The sequence below is a fragment of the Rhinolophus ferrumequinum genome, chromosome 25, assembly GCF_004115265.2.
Source record: "Rhinolophus ferrumequinum isolate MPI-CBG mRhiFer1 chromosome 25, mRhiFer1_v1.p, whole genome shotgun sequence".
NCBI lineage: Eukaryota > Metazoa > Chordata > Mammalia > Chiroptera > Rhinolophidae > Rhinolophus > Rhinolophus ferrumequinum.
Window position 1 is genome coordinate 8,965,511 of NC_046308.1, and position 16,279 is coordinate 8,981,789.

Consider the following 16,279-nt stretch of genomic DNA (forward strand, 5'->3'; position numbering starts at 1 on the left):
CACCCACTTTGCCTCCTGGGCAGGCCCTTTAGGTTTTTCAGAGGAGACTCCTTATCAGCTGGAATGCCGGGAACTCCCAAAATAGAGCCAGTTGAGGCTTGTCTTCCATAGCACAGCTTAACTGGCTTTTGAGGTCTGAGTTCTTGGATTCTATCTTGATCTTGTCTTTGAATGGTTGGTGAGGGGGCAAGATTCGCTATCTGCAGCCCTCTCTGCATAGGCACACACTGGAAACCCAGAAAACAACCCAAATCAGAGAGGCGTTGCCCGCCCAGAAAAAAAATGCATGTCCAGGGGGAAATCGAAAGAAAGAAAGAAAGCAGATCTGGAATATCTTCCAAGAGAGTCCCAGTCCTGAGATTCAGAGACACTGAGAGGCTATGGGGGCCCCAGATTCGCAAACAGGATGTCATTTCTCAGGAAAGTGTCGAACAGCCCTGGGACTTTATTTAAGCCAGGCCTCTTGGCAGAGCCCTCTGGTGGCCTCCTTTAGAATTTGACTTTCCGGTGGACAGAGGTTCAGAGGTCACCCCTTTTTTCCTTTTCAGCGGAAGAGAGAGTTAGTTCTTCCCAAACGAGAAAGAAATTGGACTTCAATACTGTTGTGTGGTCAGCGCTGTTTTGGAAATTGTCAGAGAAGACAGTTGCTAGCCTGCACGTCTTAGCAGGCCAACTCGGTGCGAGTTCTCTAAGTAGCTGGACGTGTCACTCACTCCGGCTAACAACCACAAAATGACTAGTGATAATACATTTATTTTGAGTAGCAGCGATGCGCAACACATTGTGTTTGAAATATATTTTGTCACTTACTCCTCATGAAAACTTCTGAGTTGGAGAGTGTTATCCTCACTTCAGAGATGAGGATAAGTGAGTTTATTCCTGGGGATGACGGGAGACCATTGAAGGTTAACTAAGAAGAAGAGGGAGGTGGGGGGAGAAGGGGAAGCAGGAATGAGGTCTCTGGGATATGGATTTGAACACGGGGTGCTGGATGAATGGAGGGGGCGGGGTTGGAGTCGAGAGTCAGGTCAATTGCATCCTGTTGGTGCCAGTGCAGCCCCCTCTAGGAAAAGAGTGCCCATTTTAGAGGTGAAGAAACCGAGATTCAGGCTGAACGTTGACATGTGTTGTCTGAGGTCCTTACGCTGTCAGGATGAGCAGGAAAGTCCTGACCTTGGAGGACAATACTCTAACCCAACAATACAATGAAACAGCTAATCTCTCTCATCTCAAGAGGCCTTTTAGAGTCAGGAACTACATAAATAAATCCCAGTATCCTTTTCTAATCTCCATGCAAACAAATGTGATTAGCACATCAAAGATTAAATTCTTTGTACTGTAAGACCTGCCCCAAGGTGGGAGGTGGGCCAGATGGAAGATCTAGGAGTTTAGAAATGATTAACACACCAAACGGTTCTTGGACTTCACTCCTTATCCAGGACAAGTTACCTAACCTCTCTGTGCCTTAGTTTTCTGTAAAATGAGAGGGATAATACCTACCTCATAAACGTGTTGTGAGGTTGCAATTAAATAGCATTATTGTTTATTGAGCAGTTAGTATGCGCCAAACCCTGTTCCAAGCTCGCGTCTTACGTCAACGCCATTCTCAAAACAACAACCTGTGTATTAAATGAGTTAGTATGTAAAGGGATAGACAATTACATAATGAATAAAATGGTGGAGGTGAAACCTATCTAGCAACATGGGAAACGCATTATATTGATTAACAACAATAAAATATAATAAGTAAATTTCAAAATACTAGGTCAATGTTCAAATTTCTGAACTCAAGGACAGGAAAAGTGGAAGCGCGAACCCCAAATTTTTGTTGGAATTGTGCATGATTCAATATGTCTTTGGTTGTTGCTATGTAATTGTTTTTCCAAGAAATGAAATTGATGTATATGTAATATTTATATGTAAATATGTAAAAGCAGCTGAATAGGGTTTGAGAAACAAAGATATAGATAGATCGATATAGACAAATGGTGCCAAAAAAAATCACATTTTAAGAAAGAAAAAACTGTTTCAAAATTGTAATAATATATACCGATAACAAAAGACGAACACACGTCATGTTTGACTTCTGCAATGACAAGAGATGCTCAAAGTGGTTCCCATCAGCGTAATTTTAATACAGTTTTTTTCCTTTCTTAAAATGTGTACACATTTTTTTGGCACCCTCTGTATACACACACACACACACACACACACACACACACACACACACACATACAGCTGTCTAATTACACATCTATGTGTATATATGTGTTTGTTTTTGAAATCCTGTTCAACTGCTCTTACCACTTTGCACTTTCAGGAAAAGTTCGTCAGAAGGCAAATTCTGTGGGCAAATGCTGCGGAAGGGTTTCATCCCACTTTTTTGTGTGTCACAGACCCCTGTTCTTCTCCCAGGAAAATGCACGTCCCCAGAACTCAGAAGGTGGGTACCTCCTCTTCATGAAAATTCATAGACTTCTCCTAGAGCTCATCCATTGACTCCCTGGGGTTCACAGTTTAGGTTTACGAACCCACCCTTCCTTTTAGGTTTTCATTCCCCTTCCCAAATAAATATTGAGCACCTACTGTGTGCCAGACAGAGAATGAGCCAAGTGCTCATTGGGCCAAGGGACCTAATGGTGAGCTGTTAAAATGTCACCTACTAGGGTTCACACATTATCATTTCCCTGCTCTACTTCCCTTCTGATCTATTTCTGACCTTCTCTTGTAAAAACAGCAATAGAGATAGAAGAATAACTCACATTTAAGGGAGACACTGCTGATTATAAAGGATTTTCTCACATGTTACCTGAGGTAAACCTGTGGCCTCTGGGTAAGTAGATATTATTAACCTTGTTTGACAAATACGAACACCAAAATTCAGAGAAGGAGGAATGAATGATTGATTTCTCCGTAAGTAGGGGAGACAAAATTCTGAACCCAGGGGCTGGGGTGTTCACTGCAGAGGTCACAGGAGAGCTTATGATCTAGTGGATAAGACCAGAGATTCTATTCAGGCTCCAGCAAGTGCTGTGTGACCTTAGATAAGTTACTTTAACTCTCTGAGCCTGTGTTTCCTTATGAAAACAAGTAATAAGAATAACACTGACTCATCAATAAAAACAGCAAAAACTACAGGAAGAAGAATAATATCCGCTAGCTCTATATGTAGTACAATTGTCATCCCCATTTATAAAATGTTAAGGGGGATCAAATATATGGTGATGGAAGGAGAACTGACTCTGGGTGGTGAACACACAATGGGATTTATAGATGATGTAATACAGAATTGTACACCTGAAATCCATGTAATTTTACTAACAATTGTCACCCCAATAAATTAAAAAAAAAATGTCGATGGCAAGAACTTTAGTTAGCACAATCCATGACACACAGAGTGCTCTTTTATTTTATTTTTTTCCCCATTGATAGGGAAAGTTTGGGCTGAATCTTTGACAATTCCTCCTCCAGCCCCCCTGGATCTAAAGCCCCATTGTCATAAGAGGTTTTTAATTGGTCGGATGGCTCTTTTTATTGACCTAAGTGTCATTTTGTGTATCTAGAACAGGCCAATTTAACCATTGAGGGCAATGGACGCCTTTCCTCAGACGACCCAAGGGAGGAGAGAGGAAACTTGTTAAGTTAAAATGAATAAATGCTTAAATGTCGACAAAATGTAACTTGATGTCAACTTGCCAACAGCTCAGCTCATCTAGCTCTATAAAATTGCATTTATTATGCAGTATGGGTGCATTTTAAGGTGTGGGGTGAGGGTCCCCTCAAAATGCTAAAAAGATCCTTGTCCAAAGTTAGTCACTGCTGAAATTTGTTGCTAGGCACAGGGGACTTCACTGTATTTGACTATGTTTCAGATTTTTCCACACATATACTTTAAAAGGCCCCTAAATTCCATTTCTTCACCAATTCATCCCTCTAAAAGACCTTTTGCTTAGTGGAGTTTGAAGTCATATTTCACTGAGTCTATTCCTCGGATCACTGGACCTTGAGGTGGTTTGAGATCTCAGGAGACAAGAAGAATGAATAAACAAATGTTTGTTTTCTCCTCTTTTAAAATTCCTGAAGGCACGCAGTAGTGAATGAATACATTAGTAGATCTTTGGCAGGGCTGGCCCCAGAGGCAGCTGTCGGCTTCAAGAGTCCCCTATCTTTGTTTTTCTAAGACTCCTGCTCTGGTCCCCAGTCAGTTAAAAAGCCATCCTACCCTTGCTTACAAAGAGAGGTGGTTGCATTTCAGTGTCCAGCAAGGGTCCACCTTCCCAGGCTGGGGGACCAACCAGTGGCATCTTGCTGTCTTCACAAAGACATGTGATCATTAGCCACAATTAAGTGCTTCCCAACAGGCTGACCCAACCCCCTGAGAAAAGTCTTCTTTCCTTCCCTCCTTCGTAGGAAAAAGGGAAGGAAAGGAGAAAGACCTCTTTGGACATTCTCCTTCTGGGTGAATTGGTGAAGGTCAGTGTGGTGAAATGTATCATAAACCTTAAAAATAGGCCAGTCTCGCCCCCGGCCATGCCATCGCTCAGAATTTATCGTGGAGGAATGAACCTACAAGATGGAACCACTAAGGTGAACATTACAAGGGTTTAAAGAGCAAAAAACATCACAAATTAAATTGCGAGTGAAATACCTTTTCGTATGGATGTAATGGGGATAAAACCAGAAAACACAGGGATGTGCCAGACTTTGCAAGTATTAAAATGGTGCGGGAGAGAGGCATTGTGGGTATGGACTTGAAAAAAATTGGAAAGAAATAAATTCATTTACAAAACAGTAGTATTTTTATAAATATAAAATATACCAAGTTTGTACTAAGCACTCTTTGGTACATTGTTTTATTAAATTTTCATCTTTAAATTTTTTTTTTTTGAAAAAAAACAAGGAGCCCTAATCACATTTTAATAACCAAGGCAGCAAATCTATTGGAAGGGGGTCAGGACGAGTTCTGATTTTGACTTAAGTTCGTCACTGGATGTCTACTGTTTTTTCAGATTTTGCTTCAAATGTCATCTCCCACACACCCTCTTGTACACCCTATGGAACTGGCCCCACCCTGCCACTCTCATTCAGCCTGTTTATTTTCTTCATAGCACTTATCACCATTTGTATTTATCAAGTGCAATTTTTACTGGCTTTTTACTCTCCCTGCCCCCTCTAGAATTTGAGCAGTGACCTTGACCATATAATTGCCAAGTGATGAAGAGCAGTTTATTAAATATTTTAGAACGAATAAATAAGTGGATGAATATATGAATGACTGAGCGTGTGAGTGAATGAATGAATGAGTGAGGTAGTGAATGAGTGAGTGAATGATCGAGTTAGTGAATAAGTGAGTGAATATGCACATGAGTAAAGGAGTGAATAAATGATTAAGTAAATGAATAAATGAGTGAGTCAGTGAATGAGTGAATGAATGAATGAGTGAGTGAGCGAATGAAACTTGACTTTAGTGGGAGGGAGTTTTTTTTTTAATTTTTTTCTTTTTTTAATTGGGGAATATTGGGGAACAGTGTGTTTTTCCAGGACCCATCAGCTCCAAGTTAAGTCATTATTTTCAATCGAGTTGTGGAGGGCGCAGCTTACTGGCCCATGTGGGAATCGAACCGGCGACCTTGGTGTTATGAGCATGATGCTCTAACCAACTGAGCCAACCGGCAGCCCCCAAGGGAGTTTTTTTGTGCACGACTTAGTTGTGTTGAACTCTCCCAGACGCAGTCACCATATGCAGGGAAGGTCAGAACACAGGAGGCATACCGGCCTAGGAGGCGTGTGCAGGTCCCACCCCAGTCCCCTCCACCCCTTCAGCTGACCCTACTCGAGGTTTCAGTCATGTCAACTGGCAGGGGATCTCTGTTCTCAGGGAAGGACCTCTCCTATGTCAATTTTCTCAGGAGTGTTTTGCACACAATTTCCTTTTTGCTTCACAACAACCCTTTGGGACCGGTATTATGATCTCTGTTTTAACTGATGAGGACGCTGAGACCCAGAGAGATGAAGTGCGTTGTTCCAGGTCACGGAACCAACACATGTGCTCCAGGCCCAACCCACCTCGCCAGTCAGGGGGAGAGAAGAGACAACATTTTCACAACTTGTGTCTCATCGGATACTCCCAACAGGATTTTTACTTTCCAAACATATTTAGAAGGGGGAGGGGGAGGGACAGGGACAGTGAGGAGCCAAGAAAGAAAATCCTCAGAGAAGGAGCCACAGGAAGAGACTTCAGAAATCACAGTCTATTAAATCCTCAGTACAGATTTGAATGGGAAAATGGAGAATGAATGAATGAATGAATGAATGAATGAATGACTTGGACAGAGTGAAGTGATTAGAAACACACACTCAGGTGTTAGGCCTAGATGCAAATTCCATCTTTCCCACTTCCTTATTTTGGGGTCATGGGCAAAAGACATTAATTTGTCTGAGCCTCAGTTTCTCCATCTGTGGAATGGGAATAAAAAGAGGTACCGTGCTCATTAAATACTACAACGCCCATTAGTGCTTAGCACATTATCTGACACAACAGAATGTCTAAAGACTGGGGGGTCTGTCTGGAGTGGTTGTCAAGAGTCTCTGGGGCCTGCGAGTAGCTCCCTGCAGTCAATAAACGTGAGTTATTTTTGTTGTTGTTATTCTGTTTAATTTGGAGGTTGTATTGTGCCGAAAGCTTTGGAATCCGCAGGATCTGTCTTCAAATCTCTTTTGCTGTGACTGGCTATGTAACTCTGGGGATGTCACATAACTTCTCCAAGCGTTCGTTTCCTTATCTGCCAGGGATTAGGCCTGACAGAAACCGGTGGTGTTTTCATGGGAAAATTTCCAAAGGACTCGGCAAGTGTCCACCCCTAGGAAAATGGAAGGTCCTGTTAAATCCCCATTACAACTAAGAGCGGCTCAAGAGCTTTGCCAGAATAGGGGTTGGAAACATGGCATAATTTCCTAAGGACGATGACGATTATGATAGTAAATTAAACAATAACAGATGGAATTGTATGTTCCCAGGATGGCCTTTCCAGAACCTCATTTTCGGCAGGCATGAAAAACAATGAAATAGGTCATAAGGGTGGCCTGTGGCCCTCCAGGGCTGGCACTGTGTTCCTCCACTCGGAGTAACACACCTGATGGGAAAACTTGACTTAGCCAAAGGTCTAACGATCGCATCTCTTAGTGATAGTCTGAGAACTGGGCTCCTGGGGTGCCAGCGGAGCTCCTAGGAGCTCAGGTTAGTGGATCTAGCCAACATAATCTTACATGCAAATGCTGGAAGGCAGAAAGTGACAAAGCTGAGCCTCTGCATTCCTAATGATCAAAATAACAAACAGCGACCTAATGCTTGCGAGATGCCAGATGCTGTTCTAGCCACTTCGGATGTGTTAAGGCTTTAAATCCATAGATATAGAGATAGTATAGTCTCCACTTCACTGGGAAAACACTGAGCTCAGAGACGTTAAGTCACTGGCTCAGGGTCACACAGCTAGAAAGCTACAAGGCTGGGTTTTGAATGAAGACCCTCTGACCAAATCTATATCTACCACTCTCAGCCAGTGTTTCTCAAACTTTTCATTAGTGCACCCCTTAAGGAGCCTTTTTGGACATGTTTTTCTTCGGGCCCCCACCCCAAGAAATGTTAACATCACAGATATTGTGATATCAAACACTGCATATTGTTATGTATGTACTTATTTGTATGCACACCCATGCTTTATACATAAACAGAGTAAGAGTTTTGCTCCCACCTCTCCCCGAATCAATCTTCACCCCCACTGAGAAAGTAGCTCTAAAGCACCTCCCTCGGCCCGGGCCTCCCTGTTTTCACTCATGTTGTTAGGCTGCCTGGAGGGGAGTGGGCTGGGGATATCGTGGTAGCCATGCCCCCGGAAACACACAGACCATGGTTATCTAAAGGTCCTATCTTGAATAGCATACGGAACTATTTTTGTCCAGAAGATGGAATTTGTGCCTAACACCAGCCATTTGTCATTTCTGAGTCTGTTCCTTAGCCGAAATGCCTCATGCCTTGAGATTTCAAAGGCGGGTGGGGGGTGCCGTGGGGGGGAGGACCTTCCAAAAAGAAAGCGGACTTTTTTTTTTTTTTAAAGTGGACGTTTTTTAAGAAGAGGGAACAGTGTGGATGCTTCTTGATTCTCAGTCAAAACCCCACGCCCTAACCCCTCAGGAGCCCCGAGGTGGAGTGTGTGAGCTTTCACCCCACTGCCCACTTGCTTTTCATTAATCGCTGAAGACTGGGGGTCTGTCTGAAGTGGTCGTCAAGAGCCTCCTGGGGGTGGGGGTCCTCCCAGGGGGCCCATTTGAGCTTCCCCAGCGTGGACAATAGCACGGCATTCTTCCTCCATTTCCGCCCAGCCAGCCTCTCTTCTGACTCTCAGACAAGGCCCTTATTGGAGGGCGCTGCCATTGTAATGCCAGCTTTTGTGGCCGGCCCAGTGCTGGCAGGATCTGCCCCCCACACACACACCCCCAGCCGCCCCTGCTCCCGGGCACTTCCTCCCCACTCCCATTAACTGATGTCAGTCCCAGAAAGGATGGATTGTTCTCCAGAGAGCAGGGTCCAAGCCTGGGAGAGAGAGGGTGTGGAGTCAAGGAAGCACCCACCACCCTGAAAACGGAAAACTCATTAAACCCCCTGCCAAAGACCCCCCCACCTGCAGGCGCCAATCCCGACCTTCAACAACAAAGCAGATCCTGGCATTCCTCTTGAGGGAGGGGACATCTAGAATCCCATCTGAGCTCGTAAAACCAACACTGCCACGGAAAGGAAATGGAACGGGGGTGTTTTTGAAGTCGAGAGGAAAGAGCAGAGGAGGTTATGGGGTTCCTTGGCTATAATCGTGTGCCTGCCTTTTCTTCTCAGAAGTCTCATGGCCGCCAGCCAGTTAAACACAGTAACTCCATTGGTGAGACAAGAGTTTGGCGCTAAACCTGAGGAATCTTCTAGAAGAAGCTAACTTGCCCTTGAATCTTCCTGGGATACTGTTGCCAGAGGCCTTGGGAATTCCGCTGGTGCGACACCCCTTTCATAGTGATGAAAACAGAGGACCCAAGGAAGGGAAGCAGCTTATCTGATGCTCCCTTCCCAGGTCTCGCACATGATAGAGTCTGGACTCCTAACGCACGTCTGTTTCCACCAACAGCTTTCTCCTGCCCAAAGTTTCCCACTGCATTTCACGTTTTCTCTGAAGCACAAATAGGTTCTATGGTGACACACAGGCAAGCAGAGGAGAGTAATGGCTCTGGAAGTTTCATCTGCTTCTCACCTGTGTGAGTTTGGACACTGAACCTAGCCCTTCCAATGTTCCGTCTTCCCACCTAGAAAAGAATTGCTAAACCTAGATCATGGGGCCTATGGGAAGATTAAGAATGACTCTGCACGGCAGGTACACCCAACACCTAGTGTGTGAGTTTCCCAGGGCTGCCGTAACAAAGCACCGCAGACTGAGGGCAAGAAGTTCAAGATCAAGGAGTTGGCAGTGTTGGTTTCTTCTGAGGCCTCTCAGATGGCTCAGCGGTCGCTCCCTGTGTCTTTACATGTCTTCCCTCTGTGTATGTCTGTGTTCCAGTCGCCTCCTCTTACAAGGACACCAGTCATACTGGAGGAAAGCCCATGCTCACGACTTCATTCTAACTTAATCACATCTTTAAAGACCCCGTCTCCAAACACAGTCACATTCTGAGGTCCTGGGATTAGGGCTTCAACATACCAATGTTAGGGGGGTACAATTCAGCCCCAAACATCTAAGAATACCCACGACTCAATTATCTTTGAGACACCCCCAAATCACCTTAACATACGAAGATCATACAATTAAGTTTGCGAACTCATCCTAGAAAAAGTGCTACACACCTCATGGCTGAATATCACGACAGTCACCTTCGAACTACTACCCTTGGGAAGCTATGCACCGATGCCGGTGCCTAGTCCACCGTTTAAAGCCATTTGAGAACTCTTTTTCTTGAATGGCCATCAGAGCGGTCGTTGTATTACCCTTGATGTCCTGAATGTCATCAAAATGTCTTCCTTTCAATATTTCCTTTACCTTCAGGTAGAGAATGAAGTCTTTGGGGGCCAGATCAGGTGAGCAGGGAGGGTGTTCCAATATAGTGATTTGTTTACTGGCTGAAAACTCCCTCACAGACAGTGCCGTGTGAGCTGGTGCATTGTCGTGATGCAAGAGCCATGAATTGTTGGCGAAAAGTTCAGGTCGTCTAACTTTTTCACGCAGCCTTTTCAGCACTTCCAAATAGTAAACTTGGTTAACTGTTCGTCCAGTTGGTACAAATTCATACTGAGTAATCCCTCTGATATCAAAAAAGGTTAGCAAGATCGTTGCAACAAGTTTGCAAACTTCATTGTCAGACCTTCTAAAGCTGTCTTTCGGAGGTATGATCATACTTTTGGAATGTTATCAGAAAAGAGCTAATTCCAGGCTCAAAATGTGGCTTCTTCTATAGCAAGAACTGACAAACTAGAGCCCAGGGGTCCAATGCAGCTCACTGCTTATTTTCTAATGGCCTGTGAGCTGAAAATGGTCCTCACATTTTTTTTTCTTTTTTTGATGGTTGGAAAAAATCAAAAGCAGAATAACATTTCATGACAGGTAAAAATTACATAAAATTGAAATTTTAGTGTCTATAAATAAAATCTTGTTGGAACATAGTCATGCCTACCTGCTTACATACTGCCTATGATGCAATAGCATCGTGGAAGAGTTGTATTGCCGACTGTGTGATCCACAGAGCCTAAATATTTACTACCTGGACTGTTTCAGAAAAGGTCTGCAGGCCTCTGATGTAGGGAATGACCAATTTAATCACTAGTCATTTAAAATGACAGTTTAAATTGGAGAATCCCTAACTTAAAAATTGAGACCCTGGGGATCCTTATGAGGACATCCTGACTCAGGAGCCGTGGGTGGGGCCCTGGAACTAACATTTTGAATGGGCACCAAATCTCTGTGGAATGGACTGACCCACAAGCCCACAGAAGTCAGATGTGTCCATCAAAACTCCAATTTAAGGATCCAGGGGGAACCCTACAGCTGCCAAGGAAATTAGTTTTTCAACTCTCCTGACCAAGGAATCCTTTGCTTTAGAAGAAGTCAACGAGGAGTGGGGGGCCCGGGTGAAAGCCATTTAGCAAGTTGAATGAATGAAGTTGTCCATTACCCACCCACTCAGGGCGTGGCATCACGTGGATGAGTTGAAAAGTACCACAGCTCATGGGTGTGACAGCTTGAGTCACCATCTTCACCTTGGAGATACCCCCTAAGTCCAAGTGAAGGAGTCCTTAGGAAGTGCATTTCAGTATAACTGGTTTCCTTTGAAATCCTGTGTATTTTACATTATTCATTTAAAAACATTCATCTGAGAAGGGGTCCTTCAAGCTTCACAATCTAGCCAATGGGTGTATGGCCCAAAAAAGGTTAGGAACTCCCAGGCATTAAATATTCTTTCCCTTAAGCTAGAAATGAATAGGCAATGAACTCCGTGTGCGTAGAATCTGGCCGTCCCGTACCCATCAGTAACAGAGCAAGGCATGTAGTAGGTGTTCAATAAATATGTCTTAAATAAATAAATGAACTTAATCCTATCTTTCTGTGGCTATGTTAATGTCATCCATTTGGCTACAGCCCACCTCTCCCTCTTCATTTTGGGCTGCGCAGACACCTGATTCTTCAGATTTCTTTAATAGATTTGTATTCCTCCGGGATGCACGGAGGGGATAGATTGCTGATCATTTGTTTCCGGGGATCTGCTGACCACCTGACGGTTCACCCCTTGAACATATGCCTACACATCAGCTGGTTAACCTCAAGTTGTCATTTATGTCCCTGCCCTAATGACACTTCCTGGGGAAACGTTCCCCCATCATCCTAACATGTCCACGTTATTCTTGGATTGTTGTTGGATACATTTGTCTGCAGTGGGATTGTGAATCAGTCCGAGTCACTCGTGTACCTGGAATTGCATTGTCTTCTTGCAGAGAAGTTCTCACAGTATGTAAGTTTATATTCATTTGTGTGTTTTCTTGCTTACGGACCATCTTCTCCTACCAACTATAAATTCCATGAGAGAGCAGAGATGTGTCTGTTTGGGCATCTCTGTATTCCTAACACCTAGCATAATGCCTGACACAGAGGAGGGGTTTAGTAGATAGTTGTTGGATGGATGGATGGATGGATGGATGGATGGATGGATACCAGCCAATGATACAGGAAATGCAGAAGTCGAAGTGCTCCGTTTTGGGCAGGAGGAAACAAGAATAATGGGATCAGGTTGAAAATCCTGCCTGTAAGGTGTGATTGACATGTCTCGGTGAGACACCCAGGAGGTCCATGGGCCTGGAGCTCCCCAGAATGATTTGCCCAGAGAGGGACCCAGTTTGAAGTTGCCAACATGTTGATAATTAGGGAGCCCTGGGAACAAGGAAAACGTGTTTACTGAAAAGAGAGGAAGACCAAGGATAGAAATCAAGAGGCTGCCCCCTATCAGCGTTGGGCAAAGAGGAAGAACCTGCAAGTGCATTGAGTAGGAAGGAAGATGGCCAGAGACGGAGGAGAGCCAGAGGGCCATGGGATCGTGGGAACTGAGGAAAGAAAAGGGCCTCCAAGAGGCGAGGTCACGAGGCGCGGTGGAAGCCAGGAGAATCAAAGAAGGGAAGGTCATGACCTTGAGCAGTGGTGGACATGACAGGCGTGGATGTAGTGACAGGAGAGTTCGTTTGAGCCCGCCACGATCTCTTTCCTGGAATATGTGAGCATTTAGTCTGACTTAATCTTGGAGAAGTGACCTCAGAGGAGCAGGGATACTATCCACTCACTTTGAGAACTTGATGAAAACCCTGGGCCAGGTCCCTAGGAAAATACCACAGCTACATGTCGTCGGCAAACTCTGCATAGAATTTCAGGGCATCAGGGACCCAAGGAAACTAGACCCGCGGGGAAGAAACCGAATCACCCAAATTTTAGGGCTCGGGGTTCAATGTCTTCTTTCCAGTTCTTTTCAAAGCTCCTGTTGACACAAAAAGTAGAAAATATTTGTGTTCTCTTTTTCACTCCTAATCATGACTTACTAATTAGATTGTCAGTACCCCCTAGGACGGAACAACAGCTTCAAATGATTGCGTTGATCAGCTGGGGAGCTTTTAAAAAAGACTGAGGCCAGAGCCCATCTCCCAAACTCTGATTCCACCAGTCTGGTTTGGAGCCCAGGTGTTGCCAGCCTTTAAATGCTCCCCAGATGACTCCAATGTGTAGTCGGGGTGCAGTACACCTGTTTGGTTTTTATCATCGCTGTACGTGTTTTGATTTACACCCCACATTCTTATAGACCTTTCTGCTTGCTGAGTTGGCCTTGTTTTTACTGAACGCTGAGTTCTCCCACCCTGACATAGCTTCCTGTCTTGACACTCCTGGGCCTCCATTTCCTTATCTCCAACCATGATGAAGCCTGTCACCCCCTGCTGCCCCGACTGGCGAGAGAGCAGCGGGCAATAAATAAATAAGAACAGAGGCAAGAAGCTTATGTACTCCGGGCTCCTGGTTCTACTCCATGTCATTGGACACCAGTTTGCTTTTCTCCAGAGCCTGTTTCTTTTGAACTAGGCTACCGCAGTCTATAAAACTTTAATGCATGGATTTCCCATTGTTCGAGTGTCAGTGGGGCACCAGCCTTCCTGTTTCGCCGGGGTGTGCCGACCAGGAAAGAAACTGGCTGGGAGGTCCGGGGCTAGTTGCCTTGTTTTCTGGAAATGCGTGCGGTCGCGTTCATTTTAGCAGAGGGGACCTCAGACCCCATCGATGACAATGAGAGCAGGTGTGCATCCGTCACGTGTGCCAGTCCCCCAGCTCTATGCTGGATATATATTATCTCCCAACAACAACTCTATAAAGCAAGGTTCATTATCGGCCCCAGTTTAAGAGAAGAGTGAAAGCTTCGGCAGCTTGAGCTCCTTCCAGTGTCACAAAGCTCAGAAGCAAATTGTGGGGGAGAAGCTGTGTGGGGGAGAGGGGCGGGGGGGAGGAACTGACTCCAAAATTCACTCTCTTTTTCTAAGAACTTATAGGAGACTTGTTTTCAGGTTTTAAAAATTCTCCTTTATTTGCTTAATTATCTTTTTTTAATGCACACACACACACACACACATACACACACACACATACATACAGCCATTGCTACTTTGATGTTTCACATGTTGGAAGTAGAATTGCTAAGGGTTGAGTGTGCCTCCTGGATGGGGTTTTGATGGAAACACAAAGGTTATTGACCTTAAACACAAATTGGCTTGGTCCTCTAGAGTTTGCCCCGCTGCCTCTCTCCCTGGGGTTTTGTTCTCGCCCTCTCTCCTTAGCTACCGACCTTGTTCCACCCGGACAAAACAAACAGGGGCTGTCAGGGGAGAATTGCCTCTTCACCAGCACAATGAGAAGTGGGAGTGGAAACAATTACTCCCAATAATTCAGACATGGATGTTAAAACACTCACAACACAACCCCGACGTTTACCTAAATTATCTGGGTAATTGCCTCCATTTTCAGCTCAGATTGGGGTTCTGTAAATCCTGGGGCTTCAAAATGATAAACAAGGCGACTCTCATTTAGGTCCACGCTGAAAGGGAGGCAAGGCTTTGTTATAAAAAGGACACAGAGGGGAAGGCCTGAGCTTTGAGAGTAAGACCCGCCTTGGGCAAATCACTTACACTGTCCAAGCCTCAGTTTCCTCCCCTGACCCTCTGAGTGAAGGCAGTGATCTGGAATAGGAAGGAAGGGAGGAAGAGAGAGATGGAGAGAGAGACAGACAGAGAGAGAGAGAGAGAGAGAGAGAGAGAGAGAGAGAGAGAGAGAGAGAACATTGTTGTAGCCTCTTTTGTTTTGAATTGCTACAAGCATTAGAAACAAACATGACCTATGTCTCCTCCATTCAGCCTAAAGAAAAGCAAATCACAAAAAACAGTCATTCATGACAAGCCTCAGCTTTTATCCTGCAGCTTTAGGCTCTTACTTCATTGAGAGTGGAATCTAAAACAAAGCTGATTTCACCTTGAGTCTGCACAGGCTACCACCATTCACTCCCCTTTGACTCCCACACTCTGTTCTTTTTAATCTTTGGTGGAGTCATTTTAAACCGAAACTGCCTACATCTAGTAATCAGAGCCTTTTCCGCAAGATCCTGTGTTCTTGCCCTGAGGAGGCGACTTTCTGTGAATGAACTGGCTATTTTATTGAGGACCTACTAAGTGCTGGATGTCTTCATTTCTATTTCAAAGCAACTTTTAAATTATTATTAGTCTCATTTAACCCAACTGGAGTCCAGCCTTCAAGTCCAGCCCTGGTCTGTATTTCTTTTGTTCCCTCTCAGTGAAACAGAAACTGTTTCAGACTTTCTTGGGATTTGTAGCAGTGTTCCATTTTAAATAATAGGTGTAGTAGCCACCCCTTCCTTTAGAAGTGAGGTCAGCAAACTTTTCCTGCAAAAAGATAATAAACATTTCTGATTCTGCCGGTCATTTGGTATCTGTCAAAGCTCACTCTGGCATTGTAGAGAGAATGTAGCCTTAGATAAGATGCAAATGAATCGGTGCGCCTGGATTTGAATAAAACTTTATTTATGAACACTAAAATGTGAATATCAAGTCATTTTCACATGTCATTAAGTATTCCTCTTTTGATTTTTTTCCCAACCATTTAAAAATGTAAAATCCTTCACTAGCTTACAGACCACATGAAAATAGGTGGCAGGTTGGACATGGCTCTTTCCTCTTCTTACACCTTGCTCCCTCTGTACCTTACTTTCAGGGGATGACCATGAAACTTCCTTCACTGGAATGTAAATCTCGTGAGAACAGAGACGTGTCTCAAATGATGATTTGCTGAATGAATAATGGCTGGATGGATGGAATGAGTGACTCTCAGCTTCCCCAAGTCTTGGAAAAGCCCCCATGCACTTCCCTATAGAACCAGCAGATGGCGGCAAAGGAACGGCCAAGCACAGGCGCGGAAGCCGGGTTGGAGTTAGCTTTTATTTATGTATCCTCCCTTCCCTGAGTTCTGCAAAACAAGTAGGTAGCTTGAAATTCCCCCCCCCCCCCCAGGAGGAACCAAGGGTTAGTGTTGGTCGACTGTAGTTTCCCCTTCCTGTATGAGCTCTCTCACTTCAGGTCTCTGTTCCAACTCAAAGACCATAATGTACCAAGAAATAGCGTCTTTCCTGGCTACCTGTGGGGGTGGGGCAAGGAGGGTGTCAATGT